This window comes from Hemitrygon akajei, chromosome 6, assembly GCF_048418815.1.
Source record: "Hemitrygon akajei chromosome 6, sHemAka1.3, whole genome shotgun sequence".
Lineage (NCBI taxonomy): Eukaryota > Metazoa > Chordata > Chondrichthyes > Myliobatiformes > Dasyatidae > Hemitrygon > Hemitrygon akajei.
Window position 1 is genome coordinate 79,188,905 of NC_133129.1, and position 21,171 is coordinate 79,210,075.

The window sequence follows — 21,171 nt, forward strand, 5'->3', positions numbered from 1 at the left end:
ATGTCAAAATATATTCAACAGTTTTGTATAATGGTTGATGGAAAACAATGTGCCTGCTCTCGACAGTGAGTGAGTATATGTCTGTGAATGTGGAGAAATATTTTCCATTACACAACATATTATGTTTACCAAAAGTTTAAAAAATGTACTGGAAATCCTCAACAACTGGTACCCATGGAAAGGGAAAAAGAGGAAAGTTCTGATGAAGAGACATTAATCTGAACTGTTCACTCTTTTGCTCTCTCTCTGTCCAAAAGCTGTCTGATCTGCTGAGTATACTCAGCATTTTCTGTTTTCCTCTCATGTTTCCAAATCTTCAGATAATTGCTTTGTAAATCCCAAACAATACTGATTAGTGGCTAAATAGACTACTGTAAATTGTTCATAATTCAGGAGGCTGGGAAACTGATGAGATTACAGGAAAATAAAGAGGGAAATGGGGTTGATGGGATTGCACTGAGATCTGGCATTGACTCAATGGGTCATATATCTTCTTACCAGTTATTTAAGTTCTTTGACAGATTTTTAGTATTTAAAGAATAATCCAAGATAATGAGGTCTTGAACTCTAGAACTTAAGTGGACACACTGTGGAGGTATTACATCACCTAGTGCTGACCACCTGACTACTGAAACTTAAACAGAGAAATCACTGGTACCAACCTGAAACTAGTTAATCACTTGGTTAATTGACTTTTAGTAAAACCTGACCACATACCCATCAGTATTGATCTCCACTCAATCTAAAGGTATCAATTTTGTTTTAATAAACTTAGACTCCCCTTTTAGGAGATGAAACCTTTAACTTGGCGATAACATAAAATTCCTCTCACAGATGCTTAAAATTCAGTGTGAACACTGGATTGATACATACCCAGAATTGCACCAACTGCAGTAAGTAAGTAATTGTCAAGAGTAATGGCTTGTTGCAGTAGATCCTTATTTCTGTGAAGCATTACCTGTTATTTCAACTCATAGGTCTGCACCAAGTTTATTGTTATTAGAACGCTAGAGTTTCTTGTTGATGACCTTCTCTCTAGACTCATTTGTCCATTGGCAATGGGATAGGCTTTGCTGAGGTTGATTATTCAAAGCAGTCTCATATCCTGAGAGGCAAACACAATCTGCTGTTGCTGGGCCCAGCCCCTTCTTTTTGGTTGGGGCCAGGTCTACAACAATCTACAAACTAGCAGGATGTAATGAGTGAATTATCCATCTAGGGTTTATGTTTCCACTGTAGCAAAAGTAAGTAAGTGTGTGTGTGTGTCAGACAGACAGACACCTGGCTGTTTCACATCCAATGGAGCTACGCTAAGGGAAAACACACAGGTCAGCACTGCAGTTTTGCAGGCAGATTACTATACTCATCCTTATGTGCCTGGGCAGCAGCTTTTATCTTCTTTATCTGCTTCTGTCAATAAGGCCACCAGCCCTTGGCTTTAAATATGATTCTTCAATGTTACCCTGGCCTTTAGTGATTTATGCTGTCTTCCTGTGTTGGGTATTTCACTTGGTACAGACCCTCTAGCTCACTGTTCTCAGAGCCTAAGATGGCACCTGGACCATATGCCAAATAACTGAGAATGGAACCTTAAAGACACTGCCTGATGGAGGCAGGTTCCATTGTGGCCTTCAAGAGGGAATTAGGAAAATATATGGTGAGAAGTTTACAAAACTGTATAGTCTGGTTAAGAATTGGTGAGTTGATCTGGTGAAGAACTGTCAAGTCACTTTTTATTGTCATTTCGACCATAACTGCTGGTACAGTGTACAGTAAAAACGAGACAACGTTTTTCAGGACCATGGTGCTACATGAAACAGTACAAAAACTACACTGAACTATGTAAAAACAACACAGAAAAAAACTACACTAGACTACTGGACTGCATAAAGTGCACAAAACAGTGCAGGCATTACAATAAATAATAAGCAAGACAATAGGCACAGTAGAGGGCAGTAAGTTGGTGTCAGTCCAGGCTGTGGGTATTGAGGAGTCTGATAGGTTGGGGGAAGAAACTGTTACATGGTCTGGTCGTGAGAGCCTGAATGCTTCGGTCCCTTTTCCCAGGTGGCAGAAGAGAGAAGAGTCTGTATGAGGGGTGTGTGGGGTCCATTATGCTGTTTGCTTTGCGGCTGCAGCGTGTAGTGTAAGTGTCTGCAATGGCGGGAAGAGAGACCCTGATGATCCTCTCAGCTGACCTCACTATCTGCTGCAGGGTCTTGTGATCCAAGATGGTGCAATTTCCGTACCAGGCAGTGATGCAGCTGCTCAGGATGCTCTCAATACAACCTCTGTAGAATGTAATGAGGATGGGGGGATGGGGGGAGATGGACTTTTCTCAGCCTTCGCAGAAAGTAGAGACACTGCTGGGCTTTCTTTGCTATGGAGCTGGTGTTGAAGGACCAGGTGAGATTCTCCACCAGCAGAACACCAAGAAATTTGATGCTCTTAACGTTCTTTACCGAGGAGCCATCGATGTTCAGCAGAGAGTGGTCGCTCTGTGCCCTCCTGAAGTCAACAACCATCTCTTTTGTTTTGTTCACATTCAGAGGCAAGTTGTTTACTCTGCACCAGTCCTTTAGCCACTGCACCTCCTCTCTGTATGCTGACTCGTCGTTCTTGCTGATGAGACCCATCACGGTCTTGTCATCGGCAAACTTGATTATGTGGATCGAGCTGTGTGTTGCAGCACAGTTGTGGGTCAGCAGAGTGAACAGCCCTGCCCCCCCCCCGCACTCAGTGTGATGGTGTTGGAGATGCTACTCCCGATCCGGACTGACTGAGGTCTCCCAGTCAGGAAGTGTAAGATCCAGTTGCAGAGAGAGGTATTCAGGCCCAGTAGGCTCAGCTTTCCAATCAGTTTCTGAGGGATGATTGTGTTAAATGCTGAACTGAAGTCTATGTACAGCATTCAAACGTACATGTCTTTTTTGTCCAGGTGGGTTAGGGCCAGGTGGAAGGTGATGGCAATGGCATTGTCTGTTGAGCGGTTGGGATGGTACACGAACTGCAGGGGGTCCAGTGAGGGGGGCAGCAGGGTCTTGATGTGCCTCATGACAAGCCTCTGGAAATACTTCATGACATGAACATGGTGAGCCAAGCAGCCTCCTTTTGTGTGATAATAACTCTGCTTTATAAGCGTTTTATGATTAGTAGCTTCAGAATGGAGGTAAAAGAGTCCTTTGCTGAGATCTGCAGGGGCTTTGGAATATTGAAATGGTCTCAAAGGTAAAATGAATGAATGGGAAATAGTGAATTCTTATGGATAATCAGCAGGTAAAGCAACTTCTATGGAAAAAGAAAGGCAGAGACAGAATTAACATCTCAAGGGGATGATGTTTCATCAGGTTTGGGAAATTTAAGGTATATTCTAAATTTTAGTAGGTGATTGTTCTGATGCATGCCTAATGCAGAAACTGACTCAAATGTGCAAAGGTGAATTTTGAACAGAATGACCTGACTGAATTTCTGGAGTGACAAGAAACTGGCCACACTCAGATTCTACTCTTCCAAAAAATTGTGCTTTGGATGCATTTAAGATGTGATGAAATTAGTAGAAGTGTCACCTCACTCCCCCAATGATCCATCCTCAATCCTGTCCTCCAACGCTATTCTCTCTGTGACTGTGTGGGTTATTCCCAAGTGCTCTGGTTTCACCACAAATATGTGTAGTTTGCTAGGCTATCTGCCCACTGTATATTATTCCTCAAGTGCAGGCAAGGAAGCTGACGGAAGCTCAAGGGAATGTGCATAGATTAAAATGGGATCAGTGTAAGATAAATGGAAATGTGTGATTAATAGTCAGCATGGACTCAGTGAACTGTATATCCTGCATCTTTGCTTTGTAACTTTTTGAATCTTATCACATAGCCCTGAGCAAATAACGGCAAGTGTCCAAAGTTGCTGGCCAACGTTTTCAAGGCCCTTGAATTGTGAACAATCTATGGGAAGCTACAGTTTTACTCAACCTGCTATTTACTGCAAACTCCATGAAGAGGCTTGCCCAACACCCAGACCTGCTCTTGGTTCCCTTATATGTTACACAAGTTACTATAAATTAGAGCATACATAAATGAGATATAAAGTGAAGTAGTTAGTGCTCATGGGTTGACGGACTGTTCAGCAATCTGATAGTGGAGGGGAAGAATCTATTCTTCAAATGTTAAGTGTTTGTCTTCAGGCTCCTGTACCTGGTAGTAACACAAGGAGGGCATGTCCCTAATGATGGATTCCGCCTCCTTATGCACTGCCTCTTGAAGGTATCCTTAATGGCGAGGAAGTTATGCCCATGACGGAACTGGTTGAAGCTGCTCTGCAGGCTTTTGTCATCTTGTGCATTGAGGCTTCGTACCTGACATTGATATAACCAGTCAGAATGCTCTCCACTGTACACATATAGAAATTTGCAAGAATTTTTGGTGACACGTCAAATCTCCTCAAGCTCCTAATAAGGTAGAGCTGCAGCATATCTTCTTCGTGATTGCATCGATTTGTTAGGTCCAGGATAGATCTTCAGGATTCAAGATTGAAGTTTACTTACCACGTATACATCAAAATATACAGTGAATTGCATCATTTGCGTCAACAATCAACATATCCGAGGATGTGCTCTGGGCAAGTGTCACCACACATTCTGGTGCCAAAATAGCATGCCCACAGTGCTCAGCAGAACATTACAGAACACAGCAATCAACAAAACAAGCCCCATTTCTCCCTCTTCTCCCCACACCCCATGCACGTACACAGTCCTCTGACTCCAAGACAGTCCATATTCTTTGGCCTCCAGCCTCCAGCGGACTACGGTTCTGGTGCAGACATCGGTCCTTCGACTACCCCAGCTAACTCGCAGAAATTCACAGACCAGGAGCTCTAACCAGTGGATCTTGACTTCCAGACTTCCAATTTGACTCTCAGGTCTCAATCCTCAGAATTAACCGCAAAACCCGATAGAACTAACCACTATGTTCTGTCTGTTGGAACACACAGATTCAGTGTAAACCATGGAATGACTGTAGCAACTCCAGAACTACCTCCCCATCTGTCCCACCTCTGCATTGAGTCTGTGAGTCCTACAGGAACATGTTGCAACTTTATAAAATTCTGGTCAGGCAAGACTAGGAGTATTGCATTCATGTCAAGTCACCCAATTATAGGAAAAATTTGGAGGATTAAGAGTGGTTGCAGAAGAGGTTTACCAGAACCTGTCTGTATGTGATATAAGGAAAGGTTGGATAAACATGGGTTGCTTTCTCTGATACAACAGAGGCTGAGGGGATACCTGATAGAGGTTTATAAAATTATGAGAAGCATAGATAGAGCATTCATCCAATATCTTTCTCCCAGGTGTCAGAATTTCTAATATTAGAGGCTATGCTTTTAAGGTAAGAAAGGGCAAGTTTTGCTAAATAGTGTTAGATGCCAGGAATGTGCTGCTGGAGGTGATAGTAGAGGCAAGTACAACAGAGGCTTTAAAAGACTCATAGATAGGCACATGAATATATAGAGAACAGACAGACAGACATACTTTATTAATCCCGAGGGAAATTGGGTTTCGCTACAGTTGCACCAACCAAGAATAGAGTAGAAATATAACAAAATAAAACCAGAAATAATTAAATGATAATAAGTAAATTATACCAAGTGGAAATAAGTCCAGGGCCAGCTATTGGCTCAGAGTGTCTGACACTCTGAGGGAGGAGTTGTAAAGTTTGATGGCCACAGGCAGGAATGACTTCCTATGACACTCAGTGTTGCATCTCGGTGGAATGAGTCTCTGGCTGAATGTACTCCTGTACCTAATTAGTACATTATGGAGTGGATGGGAGACATTGTCCAAGATGGCATGCAACTTGGGTAGCATCCTCTTTTCAGACACCACCATCAGAGAGTCCAGTCCAGAATGGAGGGATATGGACATTGTGTGGGCATAAGACATAGGAACAGAATTAAGCCATTTGGCCCATCGAGTCTGCTACACTATTTCATCATGACTGATCCATTTTCCTCCTAACACCATTCTCCTACCTTCTTCCTGTAACCTTTGACACCCTGTCTAATCAAGAACCTGTTGACCTCCATCTTAAATAAACCCAATCAACTGGCCTCCATAGTCACCTGTGGCAATGAATTCTACAGATTCACCACCCTCTGGCTAAAGAAAATCCTCATCTCCATTTTAAATGGACTTGCAATTCTGAGGTGGTGCCCTTCGGTCCTAAACTACCCCACTATAGGAAAGAAACATCCTCTCCATATCTAGACTATCTAGGCCTTTCAATATTTGATAGGTTTCAATGAGATCCCCCCCTCATTCCTCTAACTTCCAATGAGTACAGGCCCAGAGCCATCAAATATTCCTTATATGATGACCCTTTCATTTCTGGAATCATTCTCATGAACCTCCTCTGGACCTGTCCAATGTCAGCACATCCTTTCTTAGATAAGGAGCCTAAAACTACTCATAATACTCTAAGTACAGTCTGACTAATGCCTTATAAAGCCTCAGCATTACATCCTTCCTTTTATATTCGAGTCTTCGCAAAATGAATGCTAACATAGCATTTGCCTTCCTCACTACTGACTCAAAATGTAAGTTAACCTTTACAGAATCCAGCACAAGTACTCCCAAGCCCCTTTTCCACCTCTGATTTCCACCTCATTTAGAAAATAGCCTGTGCTTTTCTTCCTTCTACCAAAGTGCATGATCATACTTCCCAACACTGTATTCCATCTGCCACTTCCTTTGTCCATTCTCCTCATCTGTCTAAGCCGTTAAGCAGTCTCTTTGCTTCCTCAACACTACTTTCCCCTCTAGCTATCTTTGTATCGCCTATAAACATGGCCTGAAAAGCTATCAATTACGTCATCCAAGTCATTGGCATGTAATGTAAAACGAAGCGGTCCAACACTGACCCTTGCAAAACACCGCCAGTCACCAGTAACCAACCAGAAAGGCTCTCTTTATTCCCACTCTTTGCTTCCTGCCAATCAACCAATCCTTTATCCATGCTAAACTGCTCTAAAAAGCCATCCTGTAGGCATTCTACAAGTTGTCTCTCTTGGGATCCAGCATCAACATGATTTTCCCAATACACCTGCTTATTGAAATCCGCCCATGAGTATTGTAACATTGTGCTCTTGCATGCCTTTTCTATCTACTATTGTAATTTGTAGCCCTCATCCTGGCTACAATTTGGAGGCCTGTACTTACCTCCCATCAGGATCTTTTTAACCTTGTAGTTTCTTAACTCTACCCATATGGATTCTACATCTTCCGATCCTATGTGACCTCTTTTTAAAGATTTGATTCCATTTTTTTTTACCAGCAGAGCCACCACATTCCCTCTGCCAACCTGTCCTTTTGATATAATATGTATTCTTAGATGTTAAGCTCCCAACTATAATCTTCTTTCAGCCAGGACTCTTCTCTTTTCAAATCTTTTAATTATTATTATTATTATTCAAAAATAGCACAAGTACATTGAAGTAACAACACTTACAATGCCTCAAAAAAGAAGAAATTATTTTAAGGATTGAAAATTTTTGTGAATTAAAAAAAAAACCCTATTCACTTTTCTTGCTTAGTAGGGTTTTTTTTAATTCACAAAATTTTTCAATCCTTTCAGCCAGGACTTAGTGATGCCTACAGCATCATACCTGCTAATCTCTAACTGTGTTACAAGATCATCTATGTTATTCCATATACTGCATGCATTTAAATATATCACTTTCAGTCCTGTATTCATAACCCTTTTCAATTTTGACCCTCCTTTACATTGCAACTCATCCCATTGACTGCAATTCTGTCCTACTATCAGCCTGTCTTTGCTGGCAGTCTCACTACATACTGCCTCTGGTCACTGTTCTCTGAGGAGCTGCACCTCTTGTGTGCCTGGTGTAATTGTTACATGTTTGTACTCTACAGAAGAGTAAATGTTATTTATTGAGACTAGTGCTTTTCTCCGTTTCAGTAAGTTAGCATTAACTTTTCCCAGTACTCAAAAGAGTATGAAGATATGGACTTGCCTGGGCACCCTCAAAATGAGCCAAACTCTGGAAAAGTATAGGATTTAATGAGCAAATTCCTAGTTACATCTCGTAGAATGGCAGTTTCCCTTCCCAAATACATGTGATCACGAATTTTTGGGTATTTGTGCATTTATGTATGGAAATTGGATTGCTCGTGTTTTGGAGTACAATTTTGGAGGTATTAAGTAAGATATTGCAGAGGTGGATTGAGTGAGACTGTTGGTAAAAGGATGTTTGGCAATTGGGAGGCTTTTGAAAGTGTCCAGCATGCAACAACAAGAATGAAGGGAAAGGCTGGTAAGTTTAGGGTAAGCTGGCTAACATGTGATACTGAGGCTCTCATCCGGAAAAACACTGGGTTAGGCAATCAAGAGCAAGTGAATCCCTATGACTGTAATGTGTTGGAGTACACTTAATAGGGAAATCAGCAAAAAAAGGGGTACAGTGGATCTGGCAAGCAAGGTTAAGGAGATTTTCTAGTGTTTCTATAGATGTATTAAGAGTGAAAGGGTGTCTATGGAGAGAATAGGTTACCGTAAATATTATGTTTGTTTATGTGGAGACACAAGAGATGGGTGAGTATTTTAATGAATATTTCTCATTGGATTTTACAGTGGAGAAAATGATAGATGTTAAACAAATGAGAGAAATGAGTAATAATCTCTTGGACGACATATGAATTACTAGGGAAGAGGTATTTGTAGCCTTAAAGTAGATAAATCCAAGGACCCGATCATGTGTATCCTCAGACCTTGAGGGAAATTAGGGCAGAAATTGGGGAGGCCTTTGCCTCATCTTCAGCCACAGGTAATGTTCCAGAAGATTGGAGACTTGCAAATGTTACACCATTATTTATAAAAGCAACAAAGACAAGCCAAGGAACAATAAGCCGGTGAGTCTGACATGAGTTAATTCTGACAGGGTCTATCAGCATTTTGATAAACAAAACCTAACTAGGGACAGTCAGCACGACTTTGTGCATGGGAAACAATGTCTCATGAATCTCGTAGATGGTGGGATGTTAGCAAGGCTTGTCTGAAAGGTTGTATGGGATCCAAGGAGAGATAGCTAATTGGATTTATAATTGATACTTAGTAGTAGAAAGCAGAGAGTGACTGTCAAAATCTGTTTCTTGGTCTGGGGGCCTGTGACTAGTGCGGTGCCACATGAGTCAGTACTGGGACTTTGAAATTATTTATATAAATAACATATAACAATGTGAATATACAAGGAATGGTTATAAGCTTATATTTTGTATGATACTAGGTAATATCATCGATAGTGAAGAATGTTATCAGAATTTACAGGAGAATCTTGGTCAGTTAGGTGCGGGAGCCGGGAGCCGGAAGGGTCATAATTTGCTGAAAGTGGTGAGTGACTGGTAAAGAAGGCATTTGACATGCTGCCCTTCATCAGTCTCTGGACTAAGTATAGGAGTTGGGATATTATGTTACAGTTGTAGATGATGCTGGTGAGATCTCACCTGGTGTGTACAGTTTTAGTTGTCCTTTTTTGGAGATACATCATTAAAATAAGCAGTATGCCGAAAGATTTACAAAGGTGTTGTCAGTGAGAGGGAGAAATTGGGTAGGCAATGTCTTTATTCCTTTGAATGTAGAAGGTTGAAGGGTGACCTTCTTCGAGTTCTGTAAAACCATGAAGGGTACAAACGAGGTGAATAGTTTCTTTCCTTTCTAGGTAAAGGGAAGGAAAATGACACAGCATATGTTTAAGGTAAGAGATAAAGGATTGAAAAAGAACCTGAGGGGCAACTTCACAGGGAGTGATACATATAAAGATTGAGTTGACAGAGAAACTGTTTGGGGCAGATACAATAATATCATTTAAAAGACGTTTGGATAATTACATGGGCATAGGACAAACACTTTTGGGAGCAGCGTGGTCAGTCATCATGGATAAGTTTGACCTAATGGCGTTTTTCCATCCAGTATTACTCTGTGACTCGAAGAGAGTTCCATAGACTCACAAACCCCTGCAAGAAAAAAAGCACCTCAATTCTGTCTTAAGTGAATGATTCCTTATTTTTAAACAGTATCTGCTTTATTAAACAATATCCCAGTGATGTCCTCTCACTGACTTGGTCACATCTCACTGCTTTCAGTGTGATTTGATTGCTACTTGTTGAATAATAGCCTGGGTTGTAAGTTACAGTTTTAACATCCATTTTCGCTGTTGAGCAAGTAAAATGTGCTGCATTTACTTATGACATCATAATATACACAAAAGAACCGGAAAATGACATTAGTATTCGTGTGAATTGTGGCAGGAAGTGCCTGGTGAAGTATCTCAAGATGGACAGAGTTTCAACAGGATTTGTGCTGCAGACACAGCACAATGTGCCAACATCATATGCTATTCTCTATTAATTCCTCCAAAATGAATATTCTCTCAGCCAGTTTCTGGGCACAAGATGGAGACATCCACCTTTATTGTAAAATGTCTCTGAGTCAGATTTGAGGTTGAGTTCTTATATTTGCACGTCTCCTCTTGCTTGACCTTTTCATTTCACATCCATCCTTCGAGACACTACAGATTAAACTGAAAAGTTAATCATTTTGTAAGTTTCAGCATATTGATACCTAAAACACGTCAATAATTTTAGAACAAGAAAATTGGTATTCATGAATTTCATCAGTGGTAAAATACTCATAACAAAACAAGCAAGGTTAGGCAGAGGTTAAAAATATACTTGAAAAATGCTTTAACCAGTTATCCTTTTCGAGAGGTCGGTTAAAGGAAGGGGAGGAGACCAGCTACTGCTGTTCCAGCTCTCTAATCTCCACGGACGGACGAATGTTATAGACTGATAATGAGCAGAGGGTTGGTTGTTTACCACAGTTTTAGAGCTGTATTTTCTTCCAGCATGCTGAATATAGCCCTGACTACCAAAGCAAATTATTAAATGCTTAAATGTACAGACAAACTGTATGTTTCCAGTTCTATATCGAAGCATTGGCCAACGAACACAAATGGGTGGAAATTCTAGTTTGCAAAACAGCGCATGACTTCAAATGCAGAAGCTTGAATTTTGGCTAATGTGAGTTTTGCCATCTGTCAATTACTTTCTTTTAATTTTATCATTTTTAATGTTGGTTTTGTTTATGTAAAACTTACGAAATTTGGTTTGTTGCTAAACTGTTTCAGTTTTTGCATTCTCCATATCAGACATCCAACTGAATTTTTATCTGCCCTCTCTACTGTATATTAATCAAATTAATAAATTTAAATCTAAAATATTTAAGGGTTTTGTTTGAATATGGAGTTTCATTTTCATTTAGTCAAATGTTGTAGGAAGAAGTAGGAACTTGAGTTGCACTGTCTTGTTAATATTAAACTAACTTTCTCCTTTCTGGCTTTAAAACTTTATAATTTGTTTTGCAATTTGCTGAATATGTTTTCTGGCTAGTAATCCTACAGGAAGCAAAGGTCAGCTATGATGCCACCTACTTCACTCAGTTAACTATTTTCCAGGGGAATAAGCCTGAATAATGGGCGAAATTACTCTGATAATGGCTCTGCAACGACTACCATTTTGCTTCCTCTTTTGTTTGTTGAAGCTCTATCCCTTTCACACAGAACTTAAAAAGTATATAATGGATGTTAATTATTTATATCTGAAGGGATAAAAATGCTACACTGAGGGTGCTAGCTGCTTACCTGTAACTGCTTTGCTTCCTGGGAGTATTCAAACACTATTGTAGATTCATGCCAATCTTTTTATTGTCTTGCATGATCCACACAAATTCTTTATTTACTCTCAAGTTTCTTTTCATAACCATCATTCATCGCTGCACTCGGAAGATGAATAAAACTTTTACAAGTCTTCACTCATTTACAATCAGCTGTAAATCAGTAAACCTGTGTTTTGATGCACATTTCTTAGAAGTATCACTTATATTTCCTGTTGTACTTGAAATGTCACACTCCAGTGTAGCTGCTGAATTGCACTGAGTAACGTAACACACAACCTGCTGTAGTTCAAAAGTGCAGCCTTATTGAATAACAATTTAGTCCAGGGTACATTATTGTCATGAGCCAATGAAAATTCAAAATACTATACTGGTGATTTCATCTGAAGATGTTTTTTAGTTGGAAAGTGTGAAACTGTCTGAAGGTAGTGTCATTGATACCCTATAGCAAGGTATGAGGTAATATGCCTCATAATAAGAGGGTTGTAGATTCATGTCACACTCCAAAGAGTTACTGTATTTATTTACATTGTGTTCATGCAAGCTTCCGGCAGAGAAATCCCATCAGCAACATATACCCGCTTCTTATACACTCTTTTATCTCTGCAACTCTTACCCATCCACTCCACTTTGATTCTGTTTGTTAAGTGGTAATATTCAGTGTCTAATTAAGTTGTAAGCATGTCTTTGGGATTTTGCAGGAAACCATAATATCTGTAGAAACCATAGACTATGTGCTGCATCATCATGCTGCCCTTGACAGCAAGAATCTGAGCTTTAAATCTAGAACTATATTTAATGAGTGTCACAACGTTGAAAGTGCTTTATTTTGGATGAAGTCAAGGTCCCCCCCTGCTTTCTGTAAAAGGTTTTGTGATACTTTTTCAGGAAGACGGAAGGAATTATTTCTTTAATATCCTAGCAAATTTGTATCACTTATTCAGTATAAATTAAGCAGATGATCTGATCGGTACCACGCTGATATTTTGGGGACTCTGGTGTGCATGAATACATTTTGAGTTTTGGTGAAAAGTCTCAGGCCTGAATCATTAATTTTGTTTCCCTTCCCACAGATTCTGCCTGAATTGCTGAATATTTCTGACATTTTCTGTTTTGTTTTGGCATCTGCATTTTTTTAAATTTTCACCCTCCAAAATCTAACTTGTGTGAAGAATTCATTTAAATTTATTCTTACAAACTTTAAAACTTACAACTTAAGAACATCTCCTCATCTTCCATTCAGGCACATTACAAGCATTGGGACTGAATTTCTCGCTCTCACTCTACATACACGCACGAACACACAGTTTTTCATTTCTGTCTGCAACTGTAGCTTTTAATGTAATAGTTTAACAACATTAGTCAGCATCCTATCACAGACATCCCCATAATTCTCTCCATCCAATTCCTTCCACTGCAACATTAAACATATTTGTCTTAACACTTTTCCAAAACTGTTTAAGAATCTTTGAAAGCAAAATATCATTTCTGTTCATTCCCCTCAGATGTTTCTTTCACTAACCAATATAACCCCTTGGATACTGTTGAGGTGGATGTTCTTCAGCCTCCCGAGGGAAAGGATGTAATCAGTCAGGATGATAGTGATAAGAAACTCAATAATGATGGGGACAGACAGGAGATTCTGTGGGCACAGAAGAATCTGCAGAAAATTCTTGAGGGGGTGGGTGAATAGCCAGGGGTCATTGAACTTGTTGGTACAAAGTAGTGTAGCTAAAACAAGGGACAAGTTCCTGCAGAATGAGTATTGAGTGTTATCTAAGAAGGTAAGATGCAGGACCTCAAGGCTAGTAATATTCAGTTAACTGCCAGTGCAATATGCTGGCGAGGTCAAAAATAGAACGATAGGCCAGATGAATTCATAGCTGAGGAACTGGTGCAGAGGGCAGGGATTCAGGCTCATGGATCACTAGGAACTCTTCTGAGGTAGAGTAACCTGTACAAGAGGGACAGGTTGAATTTGAACCAGAGGGGGAGCTAATATCCTTGCAGGGAGATTTGTTAGTGTTACACAGAAGTATTTAAACTAGAGTGACAGGTAGATGGGACTCTGAGCAGGAGGATGTCATGGCATAAAGCAGCAGTCAGTAAAAGCCAGTCTGGTAATCAGGAAAACCAGGGACCCAGTGAAGGCAGAGAAAGCAATACTCAGTTAAACTGTATTTTTTTCAGTGCTTGAGATTTAACAGCTAAGGCACACAAACTCAGAGTATGGATTGATGAAGGTGTTATAAACATAAGAGACGTGGCTATTTCATTGGATTTCGGCAATAACATTGTTTGACCTAATTTTTCTCTTAAATAAGCCCTTAGTTGAAAGTAACAAAAAAGAGTGTTGTTTGATACTTTATTCTTTAATTGATCGAATGACATTAATATACCTCCTTCAAAACAATCTCCTATATATCTAATCCCTTTTTGAAACCAATTATATAAAAGTTGATTATCCATTGTAAAAGGAATAAGTCTATTTTGAATTAAAGATCTCTTTGCTAATAAGGATTTCTTTGTCTCATCGTCAACATTTATCTTATTCCATAAGTCAATCAAATGTTTTAATATAGGAGATTCTTTCTTTTCCCGTATCCATTTAGATTCCCATTTATATATAAAATCTTCTAGTGTGTTTTCTCCTATTTTATCTAGTTCTATTCTAATCCATGCCGGTTTATCTTTCTCAAAAAAAGATGCAATAAATCTAAGTTGATTTGCTTTATAATAATTCTTAAAATTTGGAAGTTGTAACCCTCCTAGATCAAATTTCCATGTCAATTTTTCCAACGATATTCTTGACATCTTACCTTTCAGGAAAGATTAAAAAATGTATCTCTTGTATGTATAATTTGATTCAAAAACAGGCAATTAAACAAGGAGTCCATAAGTCAAGACAAAAATGGGAAAGTGACTTGAATATTAAAATTGAAGAAAAAAATTGGTCAAGACTATGTCTTGAGAGTATGACAAATACAATAAATGTCTGATTAAGATTAGTGCAATACAATTTTTTACATCAATTATATATTACACCACAAAAAATAAGTAAATTAAACCCAAATTTATCTGATCAGTGTTTCCGATGTAACCAAGAAATTGGTACTTTTTTACATTCTGCTTGGTCTTGTTCTAAAATTCAACCTTTTTGGACAAATTTAAGAGTTTTATTGGAACAACTTATTGGAATACAACTTCCACATAATCCAATATTACTTTTACTAGGTGATATTGAAGGGATAAAACCGATATCCAAATTGAATAAATATCAGAAAGAATTTATAAAAATTGCATTGGCAGTAGCCAAAAAGGCTATTGCAGTTACTTGGAAATCGGATACATATTTAAGTATAGATCGTTGGAAGAAAGAAATTTATGGCTGTATTCCACTTGAAAAAATTACTTATAATTTAAGAGGTAAATATGAAACATCTTTTGAAAATTTGGTGCCCTTATTTACAAAAGATAGGATTAAATATATAGGTGCTCCGAAGATGAAATAATTGGTTACTTGGGGAAAGAAATAAATATATATACTAAAGTTATTACGAACTCCATGGAGCATGTGGGGATCTTCCAATATCCAGGCATTCTTTCTTTTTTTTTCTTTCTTTCTTCTTTTTTTTTCTATAGGGATGTTAGGGGGGAGGGGTTAAGGGGAGGGGGGATGGGTAATATACATTTTCTTTTTCATACACTTTTATTCTGTAACTACTTGAAAACACAATAAAAAAAGTTTAATAAAAAAAAGAGAAATTGAACGGCAAAAAAAAAGAGAAACGTGGCTGAGAAAAGGGTAGACAACTTCATATTCCATGATACGGATGCTACAGGTGTGAGAGAGGTACCGGTAAGTGAGGAGGGAGTGTAGCATTTTTGATAAAGAAGCATGTAACAGCAATCCTTAGCAATGACATTCTTTGGGGATTATCTGACGAGACCATGTGGGTAGAACATAGAAATAAACAAGGGAGGGTCACTGTCATGGAACCTCTATAATAGACCCCACAATAGTCAGCGGGAGCTTGAGGATTGCATTATAACCAAACAGAAAAATGGCTGGGATCAGTTAGTACTTTAGTGCAAGGGTGGCTATTAGGTACGTCACAAATCAAATTTACAAAAATTAGTGAAAATAGCAAAAAGAAAACTGCCAATATTTAGAAGAAGATATCTACCACAAAACACAATAAATAGTTCCATAGAATTCTCTCTCCCACCCTCATTCTCCCTTCTTCCCCCCTCCTCCCTCCCTCCCTTCCTTCCTTCCTTCCTTCCTTCTACTGATGGCAAAGAGCTCCTTTAAATTGGCACTGGGACATATCATCTTTGATTACCCGCAAAGTAAACTTAAGACTGCATATGAATTAGAACATGTTGTAGCCCACAATGTAGTTGCAATCATATTACAAAATAAACAGAAGAATCTACCTTAAATACAGTATACAAGCAATATATACCCATTTACACACCCCCATTACTAAAGAAATGGAATATTCCGAAGTGTATGGTGGGAAAGGCACCATCAAGCCAACCGTTGGGACCATTATTAGAATATTGAAGACATTGAAGTGCACACACTGAATGCAGCAACAGCAGAATGACAAGGCAACGTTTGTGTGTCTGCGTGTGTAAATGCCTGCATGTAAGGAGTGCATTCACCACGTGCTCTTCTTCACAGGGTGTACAGAGAAATTGGTTATAGTTGTAAGAATAATATTGTAAGTGAGAAATTTTGAAGTACCTACTGGCTCACCCAGAATGTAAATGGCATGGACATGGTTGAATTTATTAAGTCTGTCAAGGAAATTTTCCTGAATTAAAATACAGAAATCCTTACTCAGCGGGGTGCAATGCTGTTCCACCTTTTCAAGTTGGAGGCCGGTGACTAGTGGTGTGCCTCAAGGATCTGTACTGGGTCCAATGTTGTTTGTCATATACATTAATGATCTGGATGATGGGGTGGTAAACTGGATTAGTAAGTATGCAGATGATACTCAGGGAGGTGGCGTTGTGGATAATGAAGTAGGTTTTCAAAGTTTGCAGAGAGATTTAGGCCAGTTAGTAGAGTGGGCTGAACAATGGCAGATGGAGTTTAATACTGATAAGTGTGACATGCTACATTTTGGTAGGAATAATCCAAATAGGACATACATGGTAAATGGTAGGGCGTTGAAGAATGCAGTAGAACAGAGTGATCTAGGAATAATGGTGCATAGTTCCCTGAAGGTGGAATCTCATGTGGATAGGGTGGTGAAGAAAGCTTTTGGTATGTTGGCCTTTATAAATCAGAGCATTGAGTATAGGAGTTGGGATGTAATGTTAAAATTGCACAAGGCATTGGTAAGGCCGAATTTGGAGTCTTGTGTACAGTTCTGGTCACCGAATTATAGGAAAGATGTCAACAAAATAGAGAGAGTACAGAGAAGATTTATTAGAATGTTACCTGGGTTTCAGCACCTAAGTTACAGGGAAAGGTTGAACAAGTTAGGTCTTTATTCTTTGGACCGTAGAAGGTTGAGGGGGGACTTGATAGAGGTATTTAAAATTATGAGGGGGATAGATAGAGTTGACGTAAATAGGCTTTTTTCCATTGAGAGTAGGGGAGATTCAAACAAGAGGACATGAGTTGAGAGTTATGGGGCAAAAGTTTAAGGGTAACACGAGGGGGAATTTCTTTACTCAGAGTGGTAGCTGTGTGGAATGAGCTTCCAGTAGAAGTGGTAGAGGCAGGTTCAGTATTGTCATTTAAAGTAAAATTGGATAGGTATATGGACAGGAAAGGAATGGAGGGTTATGGGCTGAGTGCAGGTCAGTGGGACTAGGAGAGAGTAAGCATTCAGCACGGACTAGAAGGGCCGGTTTGGCCTGTTTCTGTGCTGTAATTGTTATATGGTAATATGATTTGATGTGTCATATTAAGGGGGTGAATACTTATGCAATCAATTATTTTGTGTGTTATATTTGTAATTAATTGAGATCACTTTATAGTCATCTGTTTTATATAATAATTTGTAGATTTTTATTATGTATTTCACTGTTTTGCTGTCGCAAAGTAGCAAATTTCATGATATATGCCAGTGATGCTAAACCGGGTTTCTGATTCTGTTTCCATACAGTATAACTTGGGCTATAATCAATTTAGGAGTAATCTATGGAAAGAAAAACAAGAGTTAACAGTCAAACTGTATGAGTGTTTTCAGTATTTTCAGTTTTTATTTTGGATTTCCAACTGAAGTAAACTCTGTATTCAGCAGTTAACTAAAAAGCGTCTTATACTTTTATTTGCATTTCAAAAGTATTTTCTCTCAGTGAAATGCAATGCTGCCATTGAGTGGGAATATTTCAAGGCTTCAGCAGAATTCACATTTTTGCAGATTACAGCAAGAGATACTAATACCTAAGTTGTGAAAATTGAATGGCAAAAAATGAGAGTGATCTTGTAATGGTATATGTAGGAGCCATATATCTATTTTCTGTCTGTATTTTATTTTGTTGCAGATTTATCATGGGTAATCTGTCATGTGGGTTGGGGTGTGGTAGAAGTGAAGAGTATAGTTTTATATTCATGCTTTGTCTTAGTTCAGTTTAGTCTGGTTAGAGCAGGGAGGGGATAGGCTGTGGGAATTATTTTTTTTGTTGACTGCTAATGTCTAAGTTAATTTTCTGAATGTGCTTAACGCTAATTAGAACACTTAAATACGCTTAGTGCAGCTGTTAAAGTCGAATCTGAATAAAACTCGGGAGACCAGCTTCTTATAGTTACAACAGTTTATTGCACACCCTCCTGCAGGAGTTTGAGACCCTGTTGTAGAAGGGAAGGCACGTAAGTACTGCCACCATCCGACAAGTGGGCCCACTTAGTAAGGTTCCAGCCCAGCACCCCGGGTGCCAGTCTTTCCTGGCTGTCCGCTGTCTCACCATGCTGTCACCGGTCTATTCCTGGTTGCCAACCAGACTACTCCTGGTAGTCACTGGTGTCCAGAACAAAAGAATTGAAAATACACTTGAACTAAGATGTTAACTGTCCTGTGCTATCACCAGTGGGATCATCAGTTGATCCGGGCACCAGTTCAGAAGAGCACGCACCCTTTGAAGCTTCTAATTTACACAGAGAAACATACCTTTGGGTCCTCCGAGAGGGAGGGAGAATGATGGACCCAATCGGATGGATACAGTTAATTACAGGCCACATATTATCAATTCTTCACAGCTAACTTTGTTATTAAATTATATCATTAGTTTTAGTTTCATTTTTTTATCGTTACAAGATTGCTTGTCTTTGCTGGTTTCTTAATAAAGGATCAAGTATAATTCTTCAACTTAGAACTTCATTATTTCTGGAGCGCTTCACACAGCGTCAAACTCCCCCAACATGTTTGGTTTCTGAATGGTTTTGGTTTGTTTTCAAGTAACTGCTACAGTAATGACAAGGGTAAAATGATCATTAATAATAATGTGGGGAAGTACATGGTTGAGATTTTTGTTTTAGCTTGGGAAGTTTTGAAAAAAAAGAGAATGTTCTTGGAACAATAGCAAAATGAAACATAACAGAAAAGTTATAGAGAGAGGAACAGTCTCAAAAGACTGTGGTTCAGAAAGCGATCGTGCCACAGTTTATTGGTAAGATCTAGTTTGGCTAGATAACTGTAATTCCAGTTTTCTGAACATGGTTTGGATACAGAAGGGAGAGGATTTGTTAAAAATCAAGGTTTATTTTACAAAGGGGCGTATCCTAGCTAGCACGGGTTTGAAATAAAATTCAGGCAAGTTCTATAGAACTGGAAGTATATTCAATACATCAAGTTAAATGTAATTTCATTTCAATTTCTATAGCACATTGTGATGTTTTACGCTTTCAAGACCCTGCCCACTGGCTCTGGAAGTAGGAAGGCAGCGCTGTAGATCTGTTAATGAATCGTGAAAACCAGCTAATATCTGAAGTAAATTGAGGATGCTTCTGGCAACTGCTGATACAAGTCCTATGACAATCAGGAAGAGCAGGCTTTTAAGTAAAATATAAATGGATCACTTAAGAACCAATGGTAACATTAATCAGCTTTAACTTTTTACAGAATTAATATTAAGCTTGCAAAGTGATCACATTCACCTGCAGTTTTTGTCCTCAGGATGTCGCTGAGCAAAATGCTGTCTATTGCTTCTAGTTTATGAGCAATTACAGTCACAGAAAAGACAACAAAATCAACCACCTGTATATCTGTATTGTTAGCAGTATTGTTATAACAATATGCAGTATTGTTTCCCTTGTTAGCAGGAATGCAAGGCGCAGCGACTTTACGTGGCAGCTTGATGGTGCTTCAGTTAGAGCAGCCCCACTCATAGCATAAGGAAACTAGATTTGTTGCTGACTTTGGGTAGTTTCATGTGAAGTCTGCACATTTTATTCATGACTGTGTGGGTATTTTGCTGGTTGCTCATATTTCCTCTTAAATCCTGCGCTGGAAGCTTAAATGGAATGAGAAATCTAGGTTAGTTATTGAGAAATAAACAAAGGGGAATACAGGAATGCTCTTCTGGGAGCTGACATAGCCACCTACTGATTATCTGTTAATGTTGTAGGCCAGCCTTCCAGTGGTTTGGGATCTTCATCTACCTGAACAGGTAAATGAAGCTTTGGTTTACACTTTGTATGAAAATGGAACCTCCTTTCAAGTGTCAGGATCATCTAATGTGCTCACTGTCTGGACTGGACGTATTTGTATGTTGAATATATCCTTTGATACTGACTCCTAATGCCTCTTCATTATTTCATTGATCATTTATGTTACAATTAATTTTTATATTCAGCAAGTGTTACTTCACACAATCCATGTACATTCCACAGTGCCATTTATTGTTTTCCTCCCACAGTTTCTTTTCTCTCCATTTTCCTCAATCTAATTGAAATCTCTTCAGTTTTAAGTTGTAGTGAAAAGCACACAGCAGAAAATTTGAAACCTTGATTATATTTTTCCTTCATGGTGCTGACTTGCTGCACAGTGGATTTCAAGAAGTACAGCTCATGGTTTGAAGGAGATTTACATGAGAACCATAATTAATGTAAGAAAAAAATATACAACAAATGCATGGGACCAGGAGTAATAGTGGAAGCAGGTTCACTCGCAGAATTTAGAAGGAAGCTGGCATGTTTTAGAAAAAAGAATATGCAGCCAGTGGGCAGAAGGCAGAGGAATGGAACTGGCTGAATTGCTTTTGCATAGATACCGTTTGAAATGTCTTGGGCTTATAAAATGAACCCTCAAAATAACTATTAATTCTGATGTACTGTATATTGCTTAACAAGCTTGACAGTATCAAATTGCCTATTTAACATCCAAATCACTTCCATTTTTGGTAGGACTTTGTGTAACTACAGTAAGCCACATTAATGGTTTGTGTGTGTACAAATGATGAGATTACCGTT

The 21,171-nt window shown here is 38.9% G+C and overlaps 1 protein-coding gene across 3 annotated transcripts in view; it reads left to right on the plus strand.

Moving 5' to 3' along the window:
- jak2b (Janus kinase 2b) overlaps positions 1–21,171 on the plus strand; it is a 286,317-nt gene that overhangs the window by 117,057 nt on the left and 148,089 nt on the right. The window contains exon 1 of one of the 3 annotated variants that reach the window (XM_073048657.1): positions 10,823–11,086. The exons of the other annotated variants lie outside the window; for them this stretch is intronic. The gene's annotated coding sequence lies outside the window, so the exon portion shown is untranslated. Of the gene's footprint in view, positions 1–10,822; positions 11,087–21,171 lie in introns of those variants that run through there. 3 annotated transcript variants of the gene reach the window in all.